The sequence below is a fragment of the Rattus norvegicus genome, chromosome 10, assembly GCF_021556685.1.
Source record: "Rattus norvegicus strain SHRSP/BbbUtx chromosome 10, alternate assembly SHRSP_T2T, whole genome shotgun sequence".
In the NCBI taxonomy this organism is placed as follows: Eukaryota; Metazoa; Chordata; class Mammalia; order Rodentia; family Muridae; genus Rattus; species Rattus norvegicus.
This window is the reverse complement of record NC_141543.1, coordinates 83,219,208-83,247,202: the sequence shown is the minus strand read 5'-3', so window position 1 is coordinate 83,247,202 and position 27,995 is coordinate 83,219,208.

Sequence of the window (27,995 nt, the reverse complement as noted above, 5' to 3'; positions counted from 1 at the left end):
TAGCTATGTCTGGCTTTGGTACAGTAGGTTTTTCCCTACAATGTTTGGCTCTGCAGGAGCCCAACTTGTTGCCAGTGTATCCAAATTGCAAGCATCAGTCTTGGACAATTTATCCCTTGTCCTTTCCTTCGTTCCATCACTTCTCTTTCTGATTTTTTTCTCATTGGTTTAATTAGCTGGGAGAAAATTCGAGAAGCTTCTCTCACTCTTAGTATTGAGAAATTTCGTAACTGCACATCCTCCTCAGTTACGGACTGTGGTATTACATTCTATCATTCTATAAACACATGGGAGTTACCCCCATTTTATTTCTAATTCACCAATTTCTCAGTCTTTAGGCTTTCATCTAACACACACACACACACACACACACACACACACACACACACACACACACACCAAGTTCACTGTATTTGAGGAGATCCTCTGGGTCTTTCACAGATGTTGAATTACTATCTATGCTTACTAGCATGAGTCAGGCCAGGATATCTATTGTATAAGGGAGGAAGGTGACATTCAGATACATGAAGCAACTCCCCCAGCACCCCACAACTCATGCATTTGTAAGCTGAGATGATTTGTTCTAACTTTATTGCTTTCAACCAGTCATTCCTGGATGAGCACTGTTAGAGACCTACAGAAACACCTGATTACACACATATTGCCTACAGTATTCAAGAATGGTAAATTTTCAACACAGTTAGTATCCTTACATCAAATTACTGTTTGAATTAGCATTTTGTGGACATGCCCATTCTTCTTTTTGTACATCTGTGGTGCTCAGGGACTCATACATGCCAGGAACATGCTCTCCACTGACGTTCATTCCACATCTGTCTCCTGTATGTGCAAACTTTAAAATCAGGAAAAATATACTGGAAATATCATTGGCTACTGTAACATTTTTTGCTCAGGACCAAGCACTCAAATGGTCTGTATTCTCAGCACTTGGATGAGTTCTGAGTCTCGGGTTTCACCATTTTCCACTGCCAAAAGAGGCTTTTCTGCCTTAGAGAGCTTCACCAGAATTTTGGCATAAACATACGTACTTAGAAGGCAGTTTAAATTCATGCCCACTTAGCAAAACATCAGGAGACAATTCCTCCATAGATTCTTCATAGACTTTTGATGAACTCTAACCTCCCTGATATGTATTGATTCCCAAGGAATGGGATTCAAGTCCAATTGACTGTTGGTTACCTCAAGATCCAACATATCACTATTCCACTAATGAGGATATCTCGTTATGCAGGTTAATTTTGTAGTACACAGGGCTGACAACTTGGCCAGATATTTGATGATTTTTTTTCTTCCAACATTTTACAGAACACCTCCCATCTGTGAATGCTACCAGAGAAGTCTCTATGTCTGTTCCAGATTGATTTCTCTGTGTCTGTTTTCGAAGCATGTATTGTTTTCAACGCCAGAATCTTAGTACTTGCTTCCACAGGATAGATCAAAACACTTGTAATATCTTCTGTTGTCTTAGAGTCCTTTACTGACTCTGTGGCGACAACTCATAGGGAGATGTCCTAAACTAGGCACCACATGCTTTTATTTAATAATCTGAAATTTCTAGGGGTGCCATTATCCTTCCATTCAAGGAAGCCCTGCATAACCTGCTTTAAAATGATTCAAACAAATAAAGAAACACTAGTTTCTGTTTTTCTATAAGCTAATAGGTTCCTATGTAGTTTTGTTCATACGTTTTTAGTTTTGGTTGTCCTTGCTTTCACGATCCCCATTTAAATTTTCACCCCTAGCACCTTATCCCCTATCTATTTCTGTATAGCACGTGTTTATCATCTTCTCCTATTAGTTCTCTCACCAATTCCATCAGGCATCTTTTCTTGCTACTTGTCCAAAGCAGATACTTACTCAAACATAAACATAGAAATTTAAATCTATTCACCTAAAAATACACATGTGACAAAGAATATTTGTTTCTTGGGATCTGGGTTACATCATTCAGTATAATATTTACTTCAGATGATATAATTTCACTTTGTTTAGTGCTGAGGATAATTCTTTGGCATAGATGCACCATATTTTCACCATCCATGCATCAAGCGATAGAAACCTAGGCTGGTTTCTTTTTCCAGCTATTGGCTATAGAATAGCAATACATATGCGTGTTCAGTTATCTCTGACATGGAGTAGAGAGGGTTCTTTGGGTTATCCTTAAGAGTGGAACATCTGGGCCAGTTTTAGTTTTAAAGAAACCTCTGCACTGATTTTCATAATGACTATACCAGTTTATACTCTCATAAATGGTAATCAAGGCTTGCTCTTTCCCTACATTCTTACCATCATTCACTGCCATTCACTTTATTGACAATTGGAGCAATAGATTAGGCAGAGTAATGTAAAATACCCTCTTCTAGATGTGACATGTCTGAGAAAATTGTAAACACACAATAGCTGTGATCACAGAAATCAACAGGCAAGAGTAAAATGTGAAAGAAGAAAGGGAACTAGCTGGAAAGACAGAAGTTAGGAGTGGGGGACAAAAGAAAGTTGTGGGAGGAAGGAAAAATGCATTATAGACAAATAGAAAAACATTCACCTAATTAAAAATAATTAAATAAGAATAATTTTAAGTAAGAGTATATATGGAAATAAAAGTAATTTTCTAAAATATAGAATATTTAACAATGTTTACAGAAATACAATCAAAATTTCACACTTCCTATCAATATATACTATTATGTAGGCTTTTCCAACTATCATAGCCATTCAGCTTTTATCAAGCATATACTTGCATACATTAACATTTAATTTAGTCTTAGCTAATTTCTTGTTGAGCACTGAACAAGCGCAGATGTGTTTTGGGTGGTAGACTCTCCGATGGTTGTTGTCCAAGACTTTAATTAAGTCATTTGTTACAGCACTCTAACTAATTTGATAACATACTTTTAAGTAGTCACCTTTCGCCACTGATCTTTTCTTGATCTGAGCTAGTCAAGTTCTTAAAATATATACAAGGGAGTTATAACTCATGCAAAATAACCTTTGACAATCACATTGTAATATATCTGGAACAAATGACAGCTTCAAGGTCTTTGGTTTCTGAAAATTAAAAAAAACTCATTTGAAAGATAAGCATTTGGGCTAAGAGCGTATTTCTTACAGAAGTACAGGGCTGTTTCTTCTTGATCAAAACAAAAGTATTTGCACATTCTTTTGTTCAGTGTCGATAATCTACACCGCTATTATGTCAAGCAACTTAGCAAAGAAAGTTGAGGTCATTGGAAAAGATCACTCACTGGTTTTTTTCAATAGAAATGATACTCTGAATGGCAAGAGGATGGTATCAGTCAATGACATTATGAGATTTTGACCAGCAAATAAAAATAGACATTTTTATGATTCTATGCTTGCCAGACTAGCTTCTTTATAAGCCTAAGGTTATAACTGTTCTGAGATCTCAAAATCAAGTGAATTTGATATTATTTAGTTATAACATAACTTTAAAACCCTCCTTAAGGTTAGATAAACTATACATAGACTGATGCAAAAGAGTGTGAGATCAATTGTTATATTCTTAAGTGGGAAATTATTCAAAACATAAATAAATGCTGGATACGGTAACTTCCATGAATGTAAACCAATAGAATTTGTTGATATATGTTTCCCAGTTAGTCTTGAGTATTTACATTTGAATTCCAGAGGCCTGTTCATTTCATCTGCTCTGTTCATACATTTGAATGGTCAGTTTCCATTTTCAAGTATTAGATTCCCCAAATAACTTATTCTTATCATATAATTTGAATGTTGTTTCCTCTATTACCTTCATAAAAATATATATTTTATTCTGCCTTTTGACATTAAATCGAAGAAAGGACATTCAGTTGTGGCAGTGTCACTCTTTCTTTAGGTACAGTATTTTCTGGATCCTTTAGATATGACTCCTTATGCAAAGTAAGAATACATATACTTTAGCAATTTTCTAGAAACTGACACAATACCCACAGAGGGGAGAAGTGAGAGTTCTAAGGGTCAGGAGGAGAGTGAAAATTACAAAGCTTAGGAAGCTCCTGAAACTTACAAGATTCACAGTTTCCTTCCTCATATTATAAAAATAGTTAAAAATTGTAGGAAGAATTTCCAAATAGACAAACTGCTTACAAAATGTGCAGAGAGCTCAAGGGATTCATGAACTGTTGCCAGTGCTGGCAGGAGGTAGGCTTCTGGGTATTACAATAGCCTTTAGACCACCTAGATTCCTGAAAATAACACCTTATCTTCCTGTGAATAAATCCAATAAACTCAATGGTTCATTAAAGTACTAAAATCATTTCTTTAGAATGCTATTGCCATTATTTCTGGAGAGAACAAACGTCTGTTCATTTCTTCCTCAGGGAAGTTATACGACACCAGGCAAGATGGACTAAATAATCATTGTTAATTGATTACAGAAAGCCCCACAGTAATATGAACATACTGCTTCATAACATTCTTCATATTAAATAGCTGTTTATTTTAGAATGAATATCCTAGGGACGTTTGCAGTGTCTTATTCACAACAGCAAAGCATCTCATAAGGTGATAATTGATAAGTAGGGAGTTTCTGTCATATGCTGCAAACTATAATTAAAATATAGACTGTTACAAAATGAGAGAAATGGAAGCTAGGTAGGCAAAGGCAGAATGTCACCTCATTTTTCTCAGTATATGTGTTTCTGGTTATTAGGTCATCACGATACTATGCCAATCCTTACACTAGACACCGACAGCTTTCATGCATCACATGTGAGCCACTACAACTGTCTCTTACAGCTATTGTAGTTACTTAAGCATTTCAGAGAAATTCTATTGCTGCAAAGAGGAGTAAAATTGAATTTTGAATCTTAGTTTCTTAACCTCAACCCACGTGCTTTGTGCATGTTTCCCCAGTAGAATGTCAAGAATCTTAAATGAAAGAACTATTATTCCTAAACTTTAGAGTTTTGTGGTATTCCTCGAGGAGGGAAAACAATAGAACAAAAGAGAAAGGGACACTATTATGAATTCAAATGTAGCAGCAGAGCAGATAAATGAGCTCTTTCTGCACACCTGGGACAGTGATGTCCTTGGTGTAGTAATTTAGCACCAAACAGTCAAGGAAATGATGTGGTTAGAGTGTGTGATGAGACAGTAATAGAAGGAATGTTGCCTGTCATGACCTTTTTATTGTCTCAAAGCTATGATTACATGCACAAATGCTATGGCAGTAATTTATAAAAAACATGGTAGAAAACAGAGCTTAAAGTCTTCAGATGTGACACATTTTTGAACATTCCTATTTATATAGTATTATTAATATCTTTCACTTCTGAATTTTGCAGGTTACAATTAGAGTTTTATGAGCAACCATATCTGAACATAAACCACCTTTACATTCTATTTTGTTTTAATAGTTAGAGCACTATTGTACAATGCTACTACAATGCTTTTGATTGCTGATTTTAAATAGAATTTTCTATGCATTTATTTTTTGATAATTTCATAATAAGTATAATAGTGACATAGTTTTTATCCCATTCCCTCTCCCCTCTAGCTTCTTCCATGCTGCCTACACACTGATATTCACTCTCAAATTCAAGATCCCCTTTTCTATAATTGTTCTTATGTATTGGACCTGATAATATTTCAGGAAGTTATCATTGGAGAAAGCTAATTCTCCTTCCAAAGCAGCCACCAACTGTTGGAGCATTTCCTCTAGAGAAGGAGACTCTATACGATTTCCTCCATCTGCACTGGCATGTTGACTGATATGGTCATTATATAAATCTTGTTTAGGCAACCACACAGTTGAGATTTCATAGAAGATACCATGCCACAGCAGGCATTCTGTTCTCTGGACCCATACAAGGTTTTCAAGCCGCCTTCTGTGATATTCCGTGATCTTTCATTAGAAGGGTTGTCTTGTAGATATTTCTATTTGGGCTGGGAAACTGAGAGATATTGATTCTTTACATTGTGGTCAGTTGTGAGTCTCTGTAGTACTTCTTCCTGCTACAATAAGAGGATTCTTTGATGGATGTGTCAGAGCTACCGTTATCTATGGGTACAGGAATACATTGAGCATGCGCGTGCACACACACACACACACACACACACACGCTCACACACACACATAAACACACACATTAATAGATGGTGCTCCTCAGTATATACATACATACATACATACATACATACATACATACATACATTCATATGTGTGTATCTCTATCTATCTGTATCTATCTATCTATCTATCTATCTATCTATCTATCTATCTATCTATCTATCTAGAGAGCAACAAAATAGATTCGGTTCTTTAAAAATTTAGTACTCTGTGTCTTTTTATGGGAAAATTAAGCCCATTAATATTATAGTTATTACTTAAAATGTATAACAATTCCTATTACTTTTATTGATTTTTTTTTACTTTTTTTTTAAATTAACTTGAGTATTTCTTATATACACTTCAAGTGTTATTCCCTTTCCCGGTTTCCGGGCAAACAGCCCCCTCCCCCCTCCCCTTCTTTATGGATGCTCCCCTCCCCACCCTCCCCCCATTGCCGCCCTCCCCCCAACAGTCTAGTTCACTGGGGGTTCAGTCTTAGCAGGACCCAGGGCTTCCCCTTCCACTGGTGCTCTTACTAGGATATTCATTGCTACCTATGAGGTCAGAGTCCAAGGTCAGTCCATGTATAGTCTTTAGGTAGTGGCTTAGTCCCTGGAAGCTCTGGTTGCTTGGCATTGTTGTACATATGGGGTCTCGAGCCCCTTCAAGCTCTTCCAGTTCTTTCTCTGATTCCTTCAACGGGGGTCCTATTCTCAGTTCAGTGGTTTGCTGCTGGCATTCGCCTCTGTATTTGCTGTATTCTGGCTGTGTCTCTCAGGAGCAATCTACATCCGGCTCCTGTCGGTCTGCACTTCTTTGCTTCATCCATCTTGTCTAATTGGGTGGCTGTATATGTATGGGCCACATGTGGGGCAGGCTCTGAATGGGTGTTCCTTCAGTCTCTCTTTTAATCTTTGCCTCTCTCTTCCCTGCCAAGGGTATTCTTGTTCCCCTTTTAAAGAAGGAGTGAAGCATTCACATTTTGATCATCCGTCTTGAGTTTCATTTGTTCTAGGTATCTAGGGTAATTCAAGCATTTGGGCTAATAGCCACTTATCAATGAGTGCATACCATGTGTGTCTTTCTGTGATTGGGTTAGCTCACTCAGGATGATATTTTCCAGTTCCAACCATTTGCCTATGAATTTCATAAAGTCATTGTTTTTGATAGCTGAGTAATATTCCATTGTGTAGATGTACCATATTTTCTGTATCCATTCCTCTGTTGAAGGGCATCTGGGTTCTTTCCAGCTTCTGGCTATTATAAATAAGGCTGCTATGAACAAAGTGGAGCACATGTCTTTGTTATATGTTGGGGCATCTTTTGGGTATATGTCCAAAAGAGGTATAGCTGGATCCTCAGGCAGTTCAATGTCCAATTTTCTGAGGAACCTCCAGACTGATTTCCAGAATGGTTGTACCAGTCTGCAATCCCACCAACATGGTGGATGATTGTTTTGATGTGCTCTTGGATTCGGTTTGCCAGAATTTTATTGAGTATTTTTGCGTCGATATTCATAAGGGAAATTGGTCTGAAGTTCTCTTTCTTTGTTGGGTCTTTGTGTGGTTTAGGTATAAGAGTAATTGTGGCTTCATAGAAGGAATTGGGTAGTGCTCCATCTGTTTCAATTTTGTGGAATAGTTTGGATAATATTGGTATGAGGTCTTCTATGAAGGTCTGATAGAATTCTGCACTAAACCCATCTGGACCTGGGCTCTTTTTGGTTGGGAGACCTTTAATGACCGCTTCTATTTCCTTAGGAGTTATGGGGTTGTTTAACTGGTTTATCTGTTCCTGATTTAACTTCGGTACCTGGTATCTGTCTAGGAAATTGTCCATTTCCTGAAGATTTTCAAGTTTTGTTGAATATAGGCTTTTATAGTAAGATCTGATGATTTTTTTGAATTTCCTCTGAATCTGTAGTTGTGTCTCCCTTTTCATTTCTGATTTTGTTAATTTGGACACACTCTCTGTGTCCTCTCGTTAGTCTGGCTAAGGGTTTATCTATCTTGTTGATTTTCTCAAAGAACCAACTTTTGGTTGTGTTGATTCTTTCTATGGTCCTTTTTATTTCTACTTGGTTGATTTCAGCTCTGAGTTTGATTATTTCCTGCCTTCTACTCCTCCTGAGTGTATTTGCTTCTTTTTGTTCTAGAGCTTTTAGGTGTGCTTTCAAGCTGCTGACATATGCTCTTTCCTGTTTCTTTCTGCAGGCACTCAGCGCTATGAGTTTTCCTCTTAGCACAGCTTTCATTGTGTCCCATAAGTTTGGGTATGTTGTACCTTCATTTTCATTAAATTCTAAAAAGTCTTTAATTTCTTTCTTTCTTTCTTCCTTGACCAGGTTATCATTGAGTAGAGCATTGTTCAATTTCCATGTATATGTGGGCATTCTTCGCTTATTGTTATTGAAGACCAGTTTTAGGCCGTGGTGGTCTGATAGCACGCATGGGATTATTTCTATCTTTCTGTACCTGTTGAGGCCCGTTTTTGACCAATTATTTGGTCAACTTTGGAGAAAGCACCATTAGGAGCTGAGAAGAAGGTATATCCTATTGATTCAGGATAGAATGTTCTATAAATATCTGTTAAGTCCATTTGGCTCATGACTTCTCATAGTCTGTCTACGTCTCTGTTTAATTTCTGTTTCCATGATCTGTCCATTGATGAGAGTGGGGTGTTGAAATCTCCTACTATTATTGTGTGAGGTGCAATGTGTGTTTTGAGCTTTAGTAAGGTTTCTTTTACATATGTAGGTGCCCTTGTTTTTGGGGCATATGTATTTATGATTGAGAGTTCATCTTGGTGGATTTTTCCTTTGATGAATATGAAGTGTCCTTCCTTATCTTTTTTGATGACTTTTAGTTGGAAATTGATTTTATTTGATATTAGAATGGCTACTCCAGCTTGCTTCTTCTGACCATTTGCTTGGAAAGTTGTTTTCCAGCCTTTCACTCTGAGCTAGTGTCTGTCTTTGTCTCTGAGGTGTGTTTCCTGTAGGCAGCAGAATGCAGGGTCCTCGTTGCGTATCCAGTTTGTTAATCTATGTCTTTTTATTGGGGAGTTGAGGCCACTGATGTTGAGAGATATTAAGAATAGTGATTATTGCTTCCTTTTTTATTCATATTTGGATGTGAGGTTATGTTTGAGTGCTTTTCCTCTCTTTGTTTTGTTGCCAAGACGATTAGTTTCTTGCTTCTTCTAGGGTATAACTTGCCTCCTTATGTTGGGCTTTACCATTTATTATCCTTTGTAGTGCTGGATTTGTAGAAAGATATTGTGTAAATTTGGTTTTGTCATGGAAGATCTTGGTTTCTCCATCTATGTTAATTGAGAGTTTTGCAGGATACAATAACCTGGGCTGGCATTTGTGTTCTCTTAGGGTCTGTATGACATCAGTCTAGGATCTTCTGGCCTTCATAGTTTCTGGCGAAAAGTCTGGTGAGATTCTGATAGGTCTGCCTTTATATGTTACTTGACCTTTTTCCCTTACTGCTTTTAATATTCTTTCTTTATTTTGTGCGTTTGGTGTTTTGACAATTATGTGACGGGAGGTGTTTCTTTTCTGGTCCAATCTATTTGGAGTTCTGTAGGCTTCTTGTATGTCTATGGGTATCTCTTTTTTTAGGTTAGGGAAGTTTTCTTCTATGATTTTGTTGAAGATATTTACTGGTCCTTTGAGCTGGGAGTCTTCACTCTCTTCTATACCTATTATCCTTAGGTTTGATCTTCTCATTGAGTCCTGGATTTCCTGTATGTTTTGGACCAGTAGCTTTTTCTGCTTTACATTATCTTTGACAGTTGAGTCAATGATTTCTATGGAATCTTCTGCTCCTGAGATTCTCCCTTCCATCTCTTGTATTCTGTTGGTGAAGCTTGTATCTACAGCTCCTTGTCTCTTCTTTTGGTTTTCTATATCCAGGGTTGTTTCCATGTGTTCTTTCTTGATTGCTTCTATTTCCATTTTTAATTCCTTCAACTGTTTGATTGTGTTTTCCTGGAATTCTTTCAGGGATTTTTGCGATTCCTCTTTGTAGGCTTCTACTTGTTTATTAATGTTTTTCTGTGTTTCTCTAAGGGAGTTCTTCACGTCTTTCGTGAAGTCCTCCAGCATCATGATCAAATATGATTTTGAAACTAGATCTTGCTTTTCTGGTGTGTTAGCATATTCCATGTTTGTTTTGGTGGGAGAATTGGGCTCCGATGATGCCATGTAGTCTTGGTTTCTGTTGCTTGGGTTCCTGCGCTTGCCTCTCGCCATCAGATTATCTCGAGTGTTACTTTGTTCTGCTATTTCTGACAGTGGCTAGACTGTCCTATAAGCCTGTGTGTCAGGAGTGCTGTAGACCTGTTTTCCTGTTTCCTTTCAGCCAGTTATGGGGACAGAGTGTTCTTCTTTCGGGCGTGTAGCTTTTCCTCTCTGCAGGTCTTCAGCTGTTCCTGTGGGCCTGTGTCTTGAGTTCACCAGGCAGGTCACTTGCAGCAGAAAAGTTGGTCTTACCTGTGGTCCCGAGGCTCAAGTTCGCTCGCGGGGTGCTGCCCATGAGCTCTCTGTGGCGGCAGCAACCAGGAAGATCTGTGCCGCCCTTTCAGGGAGCTTCCGTGCACCAGGGTTCCAGATGGCATTTTTTGTTTTCCTCTGGTGTCCGAGATGTGTGCAGAGTGCAGTCTCTTCTGGTTTCCCAGGCGTGTCTGCCTCTCTGAAGGTTTAGCTCTCCCTCCCATGGGATTTGGGTGCAGAGAACTGTTTATCTGGTTGGTCCCTTCAGGTTCCGGTGGTGTCTCAGGCGCAGGGGTCCTGCCACTCCTGGGCCCTCCTCCCCGGGAACCCAGAGGCCTTATACAGTTTCCTCTTGTGTCAGGGATGTGGGCAGGGGTGGGCAGTGTTGGTGGTCTCTTCTGCTCTGCAGCCTCAGGAGTGCCCACCTGACCAGGTGGTGAGGTCTCTCTCCCACGGGGTCTGGGAGCAGAGAGCTGCTGTGGGCCAGGATCCACGTGTTTGGGACTCCTGGTAAACACAGGAAGTGCCTGGTCCTAGAGGGATTCTGCCTCTGTGTTTCCCGAGTTCACCAGGCAGGTCTCTTGCAGCAGAAAAGTTGGTCTTACCTGTGGTCCCGAGGCTCAAGTTTGCTCGCGGGGTGCTGCCCACGAGCTCTCTGAGGCGGCAGCAACCAGGAAGCACTTTTATTGATTTTACAATGTTTTCTTAGTCTTCTTTAGATTAACTATCTTGGAACTGTGTATTTATTACCTGTGCTACCTTGGGTTTGTTTATATTTGTAGACTGAAAAATTCCTTCTCATATGCTCTGTCGCGTTGGCTTAGTATCATAAACTTCTTTAATCTGCTCTTATCATGGAAGATTTGTTTTTTCCTTCTATTTTCATGGATAGTTTGGCTGGGCACAATATTTGAGTTGACCATTGTGGTATTTCAGATCTTGGAACACATTACTTTAGACTTCTCTGCTTTAACTGTTGTAATTTAAAAATCCCAACAATTTCTCTCTCTCGCAAAACCTTTCCTTCAGTCTGTGTTTTTAATATTTTAACAGTAATGTCACGGGGAAGTTTGCTTTCTGGATCCTTTGGAGTTCTGTAGGCCTCTTTTACTTAGATGAGCAACTGTTTCCCTAGGATTGAGACATTTTCTTTTATGACTTCATGGAACATATTCTTTATGACCTTGCCATCACACTGTTCTGTATTTATAGTTTGAAAATTTCATCTTTTTGTGATTTTTGCAAAGCTCCCCTTGTCTTCTGCTCAAATATTTTTAAAATATCTCAGGGACCTTTACTGAGTGATCTCATTCCTCGACTTTGTCTTCCAGCTGTGACTCTCTGTTTCTTATATGGTCCAATCTGTGGCTGAGTCTTTCCAGTCATGATTTTGTTGGTTTCTTTTTATTTCAGCATCATTGCAGTTTCCTAGCAATTTCTCTTATAGAATTCTATTTTTGTACATTTTATTGACTTCTTTATTTCATTTACCTGTTTATGTCTTTTTTGAGTTGCTTAACTACATTTCTAATCATTCTTTTGACTTTTTTTTGACTGGACAATCCTCCAGGTTTGGGATTTGTTACTGTGGAATTTCCTTTCCTACTTGAGTTTTCCATGGTATTTCTTTTTTCTTCTGAAATAGTTTATAGTCATATACTTCTTGGGTTTAGCTCAAATCACCTTTCCTCTTTCAGTGTAGGCATGTACAATGTTTGGGACTGATTATGTTATTATAAAAGGTTTGATAATTGTTTTCCTTAGTGACATTTGTATTGAGAATAGCAGGTTCTGTGCATATATTTTGGAGAGTAAACTACTGTCTGCCTGAAAGAAAGATATGTAAGGGTCATCACAGTCATTCCTGGTCCTCTCCTCTGTTGTCTTCTGCTTTGGTTCTCCAAGTCTAGTTGTTCGAAGTTGAATAAATTATGTCCAACCCAGGATTAGGAATAGCAGGTATTTGGAATTTGGTGTTAGTTAGTAGGCAGGTCAAATGTGTTTGGCTCCTCTGGTCTTCAGATAGTTGATGTAGGTTCTGTGTGGTAGGCTATGTTAACTCAAAGGTGCAGGATCTGTGATTTTCTCCAGTGGTAGAGAGGCTGGGTACGTGGACAGTTCTTGTAAGTGTACATCCTCATGGTACTTGGGTGTCAGGGCTTGAGGTCAGCATATAACTCTTTTCCCTATTATTTTTCCATATCCCATTTTTATGAACTGTATATATGAGAAGGAAGCTACTTATACTCTAAGGCACTGTGTTTGCATCTTCAAGAAGACAAAGCCAAAATAAGCATAGGCAGCCTATAAAACCATAGGCAAATATGTAATTCTTACAACAGGCATGATAGTTATTTAAAGAGATACACTTTTAAAAGAAAAGAAACATGACCATTTTATTCAGGAAGCCTGTGCGTATTCCTCCTGGGGTTGGTCCATGTCTAAGCATGGTTTAATGTCATGCATATTAAAATGATGGGCAGGAATGCTTCTGAGTTTGCTTCATTTACACCATTAAGATTTAAGCTCAAAATAAATGAAAGAATGTATCGAAGGTACAATCACATAGACTCTACCCATGTAGCTGTCTTTTTTACTTAGTGCTAAAAAAGGAACTGAGAAAATGAACAATATTTATATCTAAAGCCAACCTTAAGAAAGAAGTAAACAATGCCCGGTGGAATGCCACCCTCGTTGTTCTTTTGGTACTAAGTAAATGCTCATTAATCATTATTTTACATTTATAAAATTGAGGTCAAAAGATATCAATTTCAGTGTCAGCTTTGCCTGTAAGTTTATTTATAAGAACAGAAGTATGCCAAATGCTGGCTTCAAAACTTTTGGAAAATTTAAAAACAACCCTTTCTCCAAAGCCAATCCAAACTTGCCATAGTGTACTATTGCAAACGTTCAACAAATAATGTTCAAAGTGTTACAGTATTTTATGATAGTATGATAAATAAGATATTTTTAAAATTTTCAAGCTAAGTAATTATTGAAAATTTTCAATTGTAAGTTTAAGAAACTGAGGCTAAAACAAATACGTAAATTCAACAGCTTCTAAAATCATTCATCAGAAAGTCTGTGGTTCTCACTATTGTTGAGGAAGGGTCATCATCACCGCCACCTTTCCTGTCAGTGTACATGCTCAGCTTCCCTACCACCTGAGAGACTGGCCACAGAAACAAATGTCTGGGAAGTTTTCTTGCCTTGCTTTGAATGTTATGTCTTCTATAAATACTGCCAGATTCATATATAGTTTTCATCACTGTATTTTCTTGTTTTATATGCCTAGTTCAGATGAACTTTGATAATAACCTTGTGAGCAAGACTGCTATTGTTAGTTGAGGGGACCAACTTTGGTGTAAGATATTGAAGGAGGGGGAAAATATTTGCATTTGAGAAAAATCTCCCAGTTAACACAGCACACTTTCAAATCTTCCAATGTATTTGAAGAGTAGCAATGCAGAGCATTCACACTCCCTGACCTATTTTCTTAACCTCAAAATAACGAAAGGACCAGTTTTTTATTTATCTTAAGCTCTCAAAGTTTGACTTATTTTTTTCTGTCTCTGAAACTATGTAAGAGGTACAGTTTGCTTTTACTAGAAACTTTATGGTTTCTTCTGATATATTAAGGCCTTCTAGTTGTCATATAATAACCTTCTATTTAGCTGTTTGTTACATGTAAGAATTAAGCAAAAGCACAACTAAGGAAATGTTTTCCCACTCTTTTTCTTTGCTTTCTTTTTCCAGGCAAAAGTTGAACTTACAAATTCAGCAGATGGGGGTTCAGTCATAATTGGAACATCTACAATGTCACTCCTACACTTAAGGCTCAGGGAACATGATAGCAGACAGGAAGGAACTATTGTAAGAACCTGAAAATCAGAGTAATGGCTGCGTAGGGTTGTTTACATCCAAGAAATCTTAGCAATATGGTAACCTGAACAAGAACTATACAGTGATCGTATCAGTTAAGATTGCAACAGGGATTGGAAAAATTTACAAGACTCCACCCCTAGACTCCTTATAGGTAGTCAGTGACTGCTGAGAGAGAAAGAACCAGTTTTCTTCAGGAAGGAATATTCTGCCTCTGATAAGTAATCTAATCTCAACTTGTCAGTCCTAAACACATGAACTAATACCTATCAGTCTTTCTATTTATGATCTATCTAGCTGTCTAGTTATATCTATCTATCTCCTACTGATATATATCGGATGAAATGTATATATGTGTATGTATGTATTTATATATAAAATTATATAAACATACAAACAATTATATACAATTATATATATACAAACATACATATAATTCTATATTACACATATTGGTTAATATATATGTATATATGCACACAGTTATAGAAGATGTCATGCACAGAAGAAAGTGGTGGGAATATGAAAGGAATGGTACAGAGGGAAGGACGAAATGATATAAATATAAAACTTCCATTTGGTACTCACAAAAAATTAGAATAAAAACCTTTTAAAAAACAGTACAACAGAGGTACTGGATAATTTGAAGCCCAAATTCTATTCTTTTATTTAAACCTGTTTATTTTTGCATTTACAAATATAGGCTTTTGTATTAATTTACACGTCTTAATATTGATAAGCCTATGGGCATAATAGAAAGTGACAAATATACTAATTTCCATAGTAAACCCTTTATCGTGAAAGGAGTTAAGATTACTCTGCTTTAGTGATGAGTCTAATCTATCCTCACCTTAAGTTACAATACTTTACCGAAGACCTCTTGACTTTAATCTGCCAATCTTACTCTCAAGATGTATCCTCTGGGCGACTTTATCGACAGCCCTCACCAGTCCCCACCATCCATTGTCTGGCAACAACCACTTCATTCGCCATTTCTATGAGATCACCGTTTTTAGATTTTACATATGAGAGAGAATAGCTGTCTTTCTATTTCTGACTTATTTCAACCAATATAGGCACATGATATGAGCATATTAACTCTGCTGCTGTAAAATATGAGATGGCTTTACTGTTATGGCAGAAAACCTCTACACCGAGAAGGTATATGATGCACTTTCTTTATGCGTTCAAATAGTTCGTGAGTTGCTTCTTTTCTTTTTTCTTTTTTATCACAGTTCTGAGGATCAGACTCCAGCCTTATGCATGTAAGGAAAGTTTTCTATCAATAACATTCATGACCTATTCACTTGTCCCTTGGAAGGGGTAATTTGATGGAATAACTTGGCTATTGTGAATAGTATTGCAATAAGAATGAGAGTGAAGATATAATATTCTTTATTTCTTCAGGGAGTGCAACTGTTTTCATTATTTTTTTTCCTCTGAAGATGTTCAGATTTTTCCCTGTTAACTTTATGCTACGTATAGTATTTTGTATCCAACTTACTACTGGGCAATTCAGCTTTAGGTCATGTAGTACACAAGCAATTCACATTGCACATGCACACTTTAAAACTATACACCTATTTCATCAAACTATTAGAAAAAAGTCTCTATTTTGGCTCTTGGTTTGACCTAGAAGTCCAGTGACTTTATTATTTCCAGTATTAAGATTTCATAGTCTTATTACAGACACGAATTGCATTGAGTTTTTGAGCTGCCACCTCAGATTGTCAACTTGTATTAAACTTACAGTCACTTAAAAGAGCCAAATATTTTCCCATAAGCTGCTTTCAAGCATCTTTCTCTGGGAGAAACTGGATTAGAGCCCATCAATCCAATATTATATTTTTACTTTATTACTTTTCTTTTATCCTGTCAGCTTTTTCTACTATCTTTATGCCTTACAAATTTCGAGATATTTTAGTATGTATGTTATGGGTCTTCCCCTGGTTGCTTGGGAAGAATATTTTATGTAAGAAAAGGCCAAAGGCCAATTTCTGAAACATCACTTTGAATATCTATTTTCCTTTATGCTAAACTTGGGGTAAGTTATTTTTTCTTAGGAATGCAAAATCATCTAAAGAACATATTAGGAATCCTTTCATAATTTTATTGGAATTTTACATTTCTTTTCAAACTTTCAACCATTCAATAGTACAGGTCAATTTTTTTTAAAAGGAACTCAATGATTTGAGAGAAAGTTTGGGATGGGGTAGGGGAGAGAAAGATGACCAGAAGTGACGTAAATACAGCAATCTTGAATAAAATTTTCAAAAGAAGGTAAATTTTAAAATAGATAAGAACAAAAGACCATATTGTAAGTTTTGTATTAAATAGGAATAAAAAGTGAATAAACCAGGTTATCTAAATGATCAAACCAACCAGTCCACCGAATTGAACACATTTGCCTTTGGAATCTGAAGCAGACGTTTGCTCTAACTGATGCTTGTCAAGGTTACTGAAGCTTTATGGTTGACATTTCCCTTGGTTTGTAAGCTGTGAAATTTCCTTTTATTTTGTTTCAAAACTTTGCCATTGCTCTCAATCAAGACTCTGTAATATTAAGTTTAGACCACAGAGTGACAGGCCATGGAAGCAACAGTGCTCATTATTTAAGTTCAATTACATACTAACTGTTCATAACATGGGAGTCCAAGTTAAGTCAGATTCACTCTCTCTTGTAACATGTCAGCCCAACTTTTAAGATAATGCACAATATAAGGCCATGCATACAGTTGCCTATTTCTTCGTGCTAATACTCACCACCCCACTAACCTCAGAACTAATATCTATAAGTAGTCCCCAACTGACGTGTGTGTGTGTGTGCGTGTGTGTATATGCGTGTGTGTATGCATGTGTGTATGTGTGTGCGTGTGTGTGTATGCATGTGTGTGTATGCGTGTGCCTGTGTGTGTGTGTGTGTGTGTGTGTGTGTGTGTGTGTGCATGCTAGTGTGTGTTGGGGGAGTACTACTCATTCTTACTTGTGTTGGAAAATACCCGCATAACCAATGACCAGTACCACTTAGCTGACTATGATGTCTTAATTCCATCAGTATTGTTTTTATTTGAACTACAATTTTACATAATTCACATTTATTTTTGCCCAAACCCTATTTCCTCTTGAATTTCTAACCTCATGTTCTAACATTTATCTAGTAGTTTATCTTTCTGATTTCTACCTTGCCTACCTCAGAATAGTCTAGTACTATAATCTCTGGCTTGCTTAGCTCCGAGATATCCTGTCTGCCTGGAGTGGTCCCTCTCATTTATCTTTATAATATGCAGACACTGAGCTCCAATTTGTTGGCTGGTGTGAGAAACACCTTCCTCAGAAATTCAAAGGCATCTACTGAACCTTTGTCACTCCTTCAGCTGCTGTGAGGTTTGTGACTGCTTAGCATGTCTTAAGTCCAGTCAGGCTCGACAATTCCCTGTCAATATAGTGATCTCTATACTGCTAACCCATCTCCATTTCTGTTCACCTGTCCTTTGTTCTGATGGATCTTAGCAGTTTTTGCAACCAGATCATATACTTTTCTAACTCCAAGCCATTTAGGATATATCATTTTTCACACAGAACTAGAAATAAGGCAGAGGGCAATATATGTACTATATAAATTATATAGTATATACCATATATATATATATATGTGTGTGTGTGTGTGTGTGTGTGTGTGTGTGTGAAACTTAATTATTGCTATTATACAAAAGTTACCTACATATCATTTGTAGAACAGATGGAAGTAATTCTTCTTAGTCTGTCTCTCTCATATTGTGTGACCTGATACATAAACCACATATATATTAGGTCAAACACTTATCAAACACTATTCACATTGCATACATTATATCTGGGGACACAGGTAAGGAGAGGATGTGTCCCTGTTTTATGTTGGAGTATCTTTGGATATATGTATGCCCAATAGTGGTATAGCTGGGTCTTCAGGTAGAAATATTTCCAATTTCCCGAGGAACCACCAAATTGATTTCCAAAATGTTTGTTCCAGCTTGCAATCCCACTAGTAATGGAGGAGTGTTCCTCTTTCTCCACATCCTCGTCATCATCTGCTGTCGCCTGTGTTTTTGATCTTAGCCATTCTGACTGGTGTGAGGTAGAATCTCAGGGTCGTTTTTATTTGCATTTCCCTGATGACTAAAGATGTTGAACATTTCTTTAAGTGCTTCACAGCCCTGTGAGATTTCTCAGTTGAAAATTCTTTGTTTAGCTCTGGACTCCATTTTTTTAAAACTGGATTATTTGTTTTTCTAAAGTCTAACTTTTTGAGTTCATATAATTTGGATATTATCCTTCTATTGGATGTAAGGTCAATAAAGATCTTTTCCCCAATCTGTAGGATGCCATTTTGCTGTATTGGCAGTGTCCTTTGCCTTAGAGAAGCTTTTGAGTTTCATGAGTTTCCATTTTTCAATTAGAGCCTGTCCCATTAGTGTTCTCTTCAGGATAATTTCCCCTGTGCTGAAGTGTTCCAGGTTCTTCCACACTTTGTCTTCTGTAAGATTCAATGTATCTGGTTTTATGTGGAGGTCCTTGAGCCACTTGGACTCGAACTTTGTACAAGGAGTTAAAAATGGATCAATTTGCATTCCTCTACATGCAGGCTTCCAGTTAGACCAGGACCATTTGTTGAAAATGCTTTCTTTTTTCCATTGTATGGTTCTGGCTACTTTCACAGAGCCTTCTTAAGCAGAAGTCATTTCTCTATGTTTCTTTTTAGTAGGATTTTAACGAACTATCATTTTAAGTATTTGCATGATCAGAACACGGGACACAAAGCTAAGCCACACAGCTATCCTTTCCTTCGTAATATTCACAAGGGTTGTTTGTTTTCTCTAGGTGGTGCCATGATATTTATGCCTTCTCATCTGCTAGCTGAATCCGGCTGTGCTTTCCCCTTTTTCTCTTTCTGGATTTGGGTTGATAAAGTCCGTGGATTAGTGGCAGATTTAAACATGCTGTTTGTCCACCTGGTGCTTATTCAAAATAACGGCTTGCTTCAAGACGGACACTCGATAGTGAATGTGTTTATCTATTCTGTTCTAGGTGGAACCCTGATTCTATCTCTCTACTGCCCAGCAATAATTCTGTGCTCTAATAGTAGTGGAAATTCAAGCATTTTAAATCACTGTTGCTTTGCAGTTCAGAGGATTCTCTATTAACAATACAAGCCAAGTACATATATATGGCCTCACTCAGAACTACGTATAGGTATTTGTCTGATTTCCAATTTAGACCAATGCCTAAGGTTCTCCCTTTCTTATTCTTTAATCATCATAAAAACATTTAGATGGTTGGTAACATCACATCAATTGCATTATAGAGAATATTATCAAATTTCCCAAAGCTCCGTGTGGCCAGTGCATAAAACGTATAGCAACTCTGTTAGTTGTTTTTCTGCCACTGTGATCAAATGCCTGACTAGAAGCCACGCAGGGAAGAAAAGTTTACTGTGGTTCATGATTTGAGGTGGAGCATCACGGTATGTAAAGCACAGTAGCTTGTGGCTGTGTATGGTGGAGCACGCTGCTTCTCACTGCTCATATCATATAATACTATTAAGAAAAAAGAGGGTTAAAAGTGGGCCTGGATTATAAGCCTCAGGGACTGCTCTCTTGTAACCACTTCTTCTAGCTACAGTCTACAAGTCACAGATTCTGTAACACTACTTCCCCCAAAATAAAGTCACTATCTGGTGACTAAGTCCCTAAGGACAAGAGCCTTTGACATACATTTTATATTGATTATAAACTTGATGCATGTATTCTTTGCTAACTGTACTCATAATAATCTATTTCCCCAGGTCAGCCAAGTTAGTCACCTCTCAGAATGACTTTCTCTATGACAAAAAATATAGAGATACTGGTGTTTAAAAGGAGAAGATGCTACTGGTTTCTATCAACAAACTGATATATTTACTGTACATGAAAAATACTTTCCTCATAACCTCATATCCTTAATCCTCATAATGTAAATAAATTTAAAAATAAATGAATTACTTTTGTTATTATAAAAATAAAGTTACATTATTATTCTATAAGATCCTTCTCCATATAAAATGTAACAAAATAGATTATGTAAGTTTATATTTTGATTTACAAATTTAGAAACTTTCCAGTCTATAAAATATACCATTGACCCTCTTTTTCCTGCTTCGCATGTTGTACATATTTTTTTTTATTTTATTTATTTACATTCCAGTTGTTCCCCACCTTCAGTCCCCCCTCCCACAGGTCCTCATCCCACTCCTTCCCCTTGCCTCCAAGAGGGTGCTCCCCCACAAGACCTCAAGTCTCTCTAGGATTAAGCACTTTTTGCCCTCATTTAAAAGATACGTTTGAGAGAAATAAAGAAGACCACATTTTATAATATTAACAAAACATTACAAGTCTCAAAATTATGATTAAAATATAACTCAAGTGCTAGGGCAATGTTTCAGTGGGTAAAGTGTTTACCACATAAGTGTGAGGACCTTAGTTACAATCCCAGGAATTCACGTAAAATGAAGCCGAGTAGAGAGCATTCATGATCTCAGCAGTACAATGATGAGATGAAAGATGGAGACGTGAATTCCTGGAAGCTATTGGCCAAAGTGTACATATCAGGTAACAACAAAGGGACACCCTGTCTCAAATAGATGAAGAACCATGACCAAATGCTCCTCTAACTCCCACATGTGCATCATGACAGGCATATTGACTATTCCTGAACATACACTCTGTCTGAACGTACGTCTGCCTGTCCATCTCTTTGTCTGTCTTTGTGTCTGTGTCTCTCTATCTCTCTCTCTCTCACGCAAACACAGACACATACGCACATTATAAACACACAAACAGACAGATACATACACTATAAACACACATCACATGTACAGAGAAATAGAAAATGCATAAATTTGATTGGAAATTTCTCTAAATTTAAGGGAGAAAAACTGTAAATAAACTATAAAAGTACATAGAAGACTCCCATGACAATCCTTGGCCAGCACATTATTTTGCACATTAGAAACTCCATTGGGTCTTGCTTAAGTGTCCTGTGGAAGAAGGTGCAGCAGTATATACAGGGAATTAAGCATGTGCAGGTGTGTCACTTGACACAAATTGCAGACATAATAAGTAGTAACATAACCAAGACAATTCAAGTGAACTTGTAAACAATGGAGGTGCCCAGACGGAAAGCATTTGGGAATCAAGCAAGTTCCTTCTAACTGTCTGAGAAGTATAGCTATAGATCCTGTATTCTTTCTGAAGTCCTTGACGTGATAGTACTGCAACAGCTAGCTAGCCAAAAAGAAGAATCCTGGTAAGAACCAGGTAAGCACCAACTTGAATTTTTCATGTCTTGTGATCAAAGCATATCATATCTTCAGCAATATGGTCTCACCGCTAAGTTACAGTAACGACAAAGATCAATGATAATCACTTACATTGTTCTAAAGTCTTCAAGAGGCCTCTGACCAACAACTCAAGAGGAGATATCCTACATCTCGCACTGAGCATTTTTCTTGGTGACCTATGCCTTCAGGGAAAAGCATTATTCTTAGTGAAGTCTAAGTCTAATTAAAGCTTCTTATGAATAAATATATATATATACATAATAATCTAAGTTTTATATATATGTATATATGAGCATACATACACGTATACATAAACATGTATACATACATATATATTTACATGCATATATACACATGTATATACACATACATGTGAAGCATATATATATGTATATATATGTAACTTAAAGTAAATATCAGTGTTTATTACCTAGTAGATCCTCAAGTGACATTAGTTAATAGATCAATAGATTGACAAATCTCACTCTTATTAGCTATTCATTTTGGTTGGGACTCTGTTCTGTTTGAAGGCATAGGCTACTGAGTGTTTGGAAAGTGTCTTAAGATCTTCAATGGAAAAAAAGAAACCTTATTCATCGGTAGCTTTGGCCCTAGTTATAGAACAAAACACAACAACAATTAAAAGTATCTTACATAAAACATTGCATTTGAGTCAGGATATTTGATGTTTGCTGCAATTATATTTAAAAAATTGAATTAGTTTCCTTGGGGCTTATACATTATGGTATTTCAGGAGAATTTCTTTATTTTTAGAATATGAATGCTGAGTTACCCTGGTTACTCTTCATGTTAAAATTTATTTATTTCAACTGACTTAGTAAAAACAATGCTAGCAAGTGCACAAAAACATGTCCATTGTTGTCTTGTGCAAATGTGTGTTTGTGCATAGGACAAAGGTGTGAGAAGGCAATGGTGAGCAACATTATTAAATTTTTCATTTTTCAATTTCTGAAATTATCCTACATGTTTACAAATTCACAAGTTAAAATATCAACAGCAAATAACTTTTTTCCGTCATGTGGCCTGGAATGTTGACTCAGTGATAAACAGCATTTGCAGTGGACTCAGGCTTAGTTCTCAGCATCCATATGATGACTCACAACCATACCTGGTACTCCAATCCCAGGGACTTCTACTGAACACCAGAAGCAGGAAGCATGCACACATTACACACACACACACACACATACACACACACACACACACACACACATGCACATTGAACATACAATCAAGAAAATGTTATTTGAACTAGTACTTAAAGCTGAATTCTACTCCATATTTTTTGTATTTTTAAGTTCAGTTTATTGACATAAAAGTACTTAGAATTATTGAGACTACCTGTCCTTATTTAATAAGCACCTATCAAAGGATGTATAGGTGAAGCCCAGCTGCGCTCGCTCTCTCTCTCTCTCTCTCTCTCTCTCTCTCTCTCTCTCTCTCTCTCTCTCTCTCGTCTCTCTGTCTATATCTGTCTCTCTCTTACGAGATCCTTTCTTAAAACAAAAATAACATTTAAGAAACTTTAAAATTATGTGTTCAACTTAATAATACAAAGAGGAAGAACAGAGCCCATGCACTGAACTCCATGTTGGATCCCTAGCAGTCCCTCAACCTAGGGATGGCAGTGAGTGGCTGTAATCCTTGCACTTGGGAGATGGAGTCAGGGCAATTATAGACTCTGATATACTCTCTCCTGTATGGGGAGTTTGAAGTCAGCTGGTTCTATGCTACACAAGATCCATTTTCATTTTTTGTTTCTCTCTGTTTCTTTGTCTCTGTCTCTGTTTCTCTTTCTCTATTTTTATGTCTCCCTCTCACCCCCAGCAGCCTTGGTATCGTTTCTCCAAATACAAAAGAAATGACATATAAGAACCTAAAATTTTGTGCCCAATTTAAAAACAGAAAGGTGAGGAACACAGGTTGTAAAGAGCAACTGCTGTGGCCCTCACAGAGGAAGCGTTCGTAAGTTCATCCTTGTCTTTAAGTTTTATAGTTGAACGTGAATTCTGAAAATATCCCTCCTCTGGTCTAAAGGAGCTGAAATGTGATCAACTGCATGGAAACTATTTTCATCTGAGTTATCATAACACAGAAATGAGGAGTGTCATCACCAACGGCAGTTATTTACAGGAAACTAAAGTGGATTTTCTAGCTCCAAATTTATACACTTTATGCACTCTAGAATAATTCAGCTGCATCATCTTGGAAACCAGTAGACAGATATTAAATAACTGAAAACAATAAAGTGTTTCATATCTCTCTCTCTCTCTCTCTCTCTCTCTCTCTCTGTGTGTGTGTGTGTGTGTGTGTGTGTGTGTGTGTGTGTGTGTGTGTGTGTTTAACAAGCATGTTTCAGTGATGGAGACAATGTAATGCTTGCCTCAGAGTCTGCACGTTCATGCACACAGAGTGACTTTGAAGGTCACTCGTATTTTATATAAGCAGTTAAGCATTGATCAGCTATTTTGCTTACTATGGAGAAAACAGATTGGCTATTAATTGGCTACTATGGTGGCTTAAGACAACAAAATACAGACTGCTAATGAAGTATATTATGAATTTTAATAAGAAGTTATAGTTAGCAATAGAAAAGACTCACACTGTTATTTTATATCAGGTAGTTACTTTTGATCAGGAAATAATTGGCACTGACATATACCTGTTTATTAAGGTTTCGATAGATGCACTAGACATTCCTTAAACAGAATTTAATGCTTCATAGCCAATTACATCATACTAGAGAACACTAGAAATAGATGATTCTTCATCAGATAGACTTGTACTGTAGGGAGCCGTATTAGATTTGGGCCTGGCTGCTTTGTGACTGTATGGTCATAAAGTCTTGAGATTGTTGGACAAAAGCCTCTCCCATGAATTTATGGCACAGGAAGAAAATAATCACGGAATGCTTTGAGCCCGGCTGATGCATGTGGAACCAACACACCTGGGCCACACCTGGACAGTGGTCAATTTGCTCTTGCCTTTTGCTTTCTCAGCCTTTGTCCTTAAGATTTAGGCTGTTCTTCTGGGATTTCTCCCTAATTAATTCAGGTCTCATCGTCGGTCTTTTGTTACCGAAGTCATGAGCCAGGTAGGCATGAGCCAGGGTTTCCCACTGTGCTTCCCAGATATTTTCTACCTGGGGAACTTGGGTATATAAGTGGTGAATAAAGCTACAGGAGTCTCACTCTCTCTTCCTCTTCTGGCTTGACACGAATAACCTGTGTGTGTGTGTGTGTGTGTGTGTGTGTGTGTGTGTGTGTATGTTTCTTTAATCCCGCAGGCTTTCGCCCGATTCTCGGTACCATGTGGGTGCAGGCGCCGACATTGTACCATGCACAAGCAAGGGCTGAGAGCATAGATTATTGCACTGCTAATCTCCTGTAAGTACACAGGATTTCCTCAGGTGTTTATCAGGTTGATTTTTGAGCATTACTGGATGAATTCTGGTGAAATATCCTTATGACCTGTTCACCTATTAAAGTTGGTAGTTTCTGAGAAGCACTCATGGTCACTGCTGACTACTGAAGGTTTTCAGTGAGTCACTGAGAAATCACCAGGTATGTGTTGTTGGCTTTGTGTGTTGGGGTTTAAATCTCGGCTCACATCCAGACAGAACACACCAAGCCAACATGGCTCTACGTGGAGAGGTTTAAGGGGAGAAGAAGAGTAGGAGAGGAGACAAGTAAAGGCAGGCCATGAGCATGTGGAGGGAAGATGGGGGGGATTAGGGAGAGAAGGAACAAAGAGAGGAGGGCAAGAGAAAAGCAGGAGAGTGAGGAAGGGCCAAGCAGCCCCTTGTGAAATGTCAGGCACAGCTGACTGTTGCCAGGCAACTGTAGGGTGGAGCATACCTGGCTGTTGCCAGGTAGCAGTGGGGGTGGAGGTTAGACAGAATATCAACATTGTGTGTCCTTCTGGAAAAGTGTCTTTTCACATCTCTTTATATTTATCATCCCTTTGTATCATGTAGAATGTCTTTCTGACATTATTGGGCATACATGTCTCCAATAACAAATTACTCTTCCTTTTATCTTACCTATCATCACCCACCGACATCATCTCATGTGAGTATCATTACAAACTTGAGAACTAAGTACTTTGAGCCTAGTGTAATAAACTTAAAACCCGAAATAAAAGGCAACCCTGTGTCTCCGGTTTAAAACAAAATCAATAGTCTGGTCAGCAGAATATTTTGAGTATAAACTGGAGGTTAAATTCCAGCTCTGACTTCAAGCTTCCCACACTGTCTGCTCAAACTTCTCCTATAGCAAAGTGGATCATCATAGGACAAGTTCTGATAATTTCTAAATCCTTTCTCTAAAAAGAGAATGAAAACACAGTAAGACTCATGTAGCTTTCTTCATTCTCCAGTTCAAATCTGTAATCCAGACTCTCTTTGTTTACACTGTTGCAAAATAATCTGACCAGGTAACTAGGTGCACAGAATTGAAAGGATTTACATGCAAAATCATGGTCCCACTTAATGGAGAAAAGAGGAACAAGTTTTGTTCATTGTGGTTGATGTGTATCTGTGTCCTTTGGGATAAAGAAAAGCTCTGACTTCTGGAAGTATTGAACCAGGTTGCTGATAGGAACAGGTGAAAACTATAAAAATAATATAGAAAATGGTGCCAAAACTTTCAAAATGGTGGGGAGCAAACTACAATGAGACTTAGTGGTCACTCTATATGTCACTCTGCAGGGTTCTTTAGACCGCCTCTTGAGTTTATTGATTAATGTAGCAGAAGATGGCATTGTTTGGCATCAACAGGAAGAGAACCCCTTGGTCCTGTGAAGGCTCGTTTCCCCAGTGTAGAGGGATGCCCGGGCATTGAGGGGGGAGTGTGTGGGTGAGAGTGGAGCTTCTTCATAGAAGCAGGGGAGGGGGAGGAGGATGGGAGGCAGGGAAAGGTGCTAACATTTGAAATGTAAATACATAAAATATCCAATAAAGATTAAATAAAGGACAAACTAAGTCCAGGTGTGGTGTTGCATGCCTTTAATCTCAGCACTTGAGAGGCAAAGAAAGGCGTGTGGACTGGAGGCCAGTCTGGGCTCCATAGTGAATTCCAAGATAGCTAGGGCTACACAGAAAACCATCTCAAAAAATAAAACAAAACAAAATAAAACAAAACAAAATAAAATGAATGACTGGAGCCAGGAGGACACAGATCTTAGCAGTGACTCTCTAGGAGAATACTTAATGGATTTTCCAGCATGAAACTGGTCAATTCATTCAGGATTCCAGGGGAGGAAAATGGTCGAAGAATCTGAACTGTTGCTATGTTTACACATCCCTGTATAGATTTTGAGTTAGGAAACAGAGTGGTTTCGTGGTTTCTGAGTATCAGAGCTGTGCTGCTGTCTCAAGGCTATTCCTCTGTGTTCTTCTAAAGAGAACTGAACGACCTTGTTACCGTTCAGTCATCCAGCTTAAGCCCTGGTCTGCATTTTCATTTGCAGTTGCCAGCTTCCTTTTATTTTTATTTCATTTATGTAAAGACAATTCCAGTGAACTATAGTCTAACACAATTCTAAAGTGAAATGAATTGTGAGGAAGGATGATGACACATTTAGATGCCAAAGCATTGTTACATGCCTCTTCTGATGCTATTCGCTTATGTAATTCCCATATTTATACCATTTATTTAACACATTATAGATCAGGGAAAATGTAGAAACCATGTTGTGGGGGACACTTTTCTCTGTGATACTACAGTGTTTGGGTTTTTACATTTTATGAGGATATTCAAATTTCAGTTTTAAATACGTTTTGACAAATCTAATTTAAGCAGTCAGTTGAACATCATGGTGAAGTGGTTTGGGATTCATTTGAGTCATTGTTTGTCCTAAAAGAAAGAAATCATACCAAAACATTTTGATAACCTTCATCTAAAATTTTCTGATGTTTCTCAGTTGCCCTATGCTTTCCAGTAGACATCTGTGGCATGAACTCTTTGCTTGGGCCAGTCAAATGGCCAAGAGGCTAAAGGTGATTGTTACCAAGCATGACCTCATCAATGATCCCAAGAGTTATGTGGCAAAAAGAACAAATTCCTGAATGTTGTTCTTGACTCACCTGATACACACACACACACACACACACACACACACACACACACACACACACACAAAAC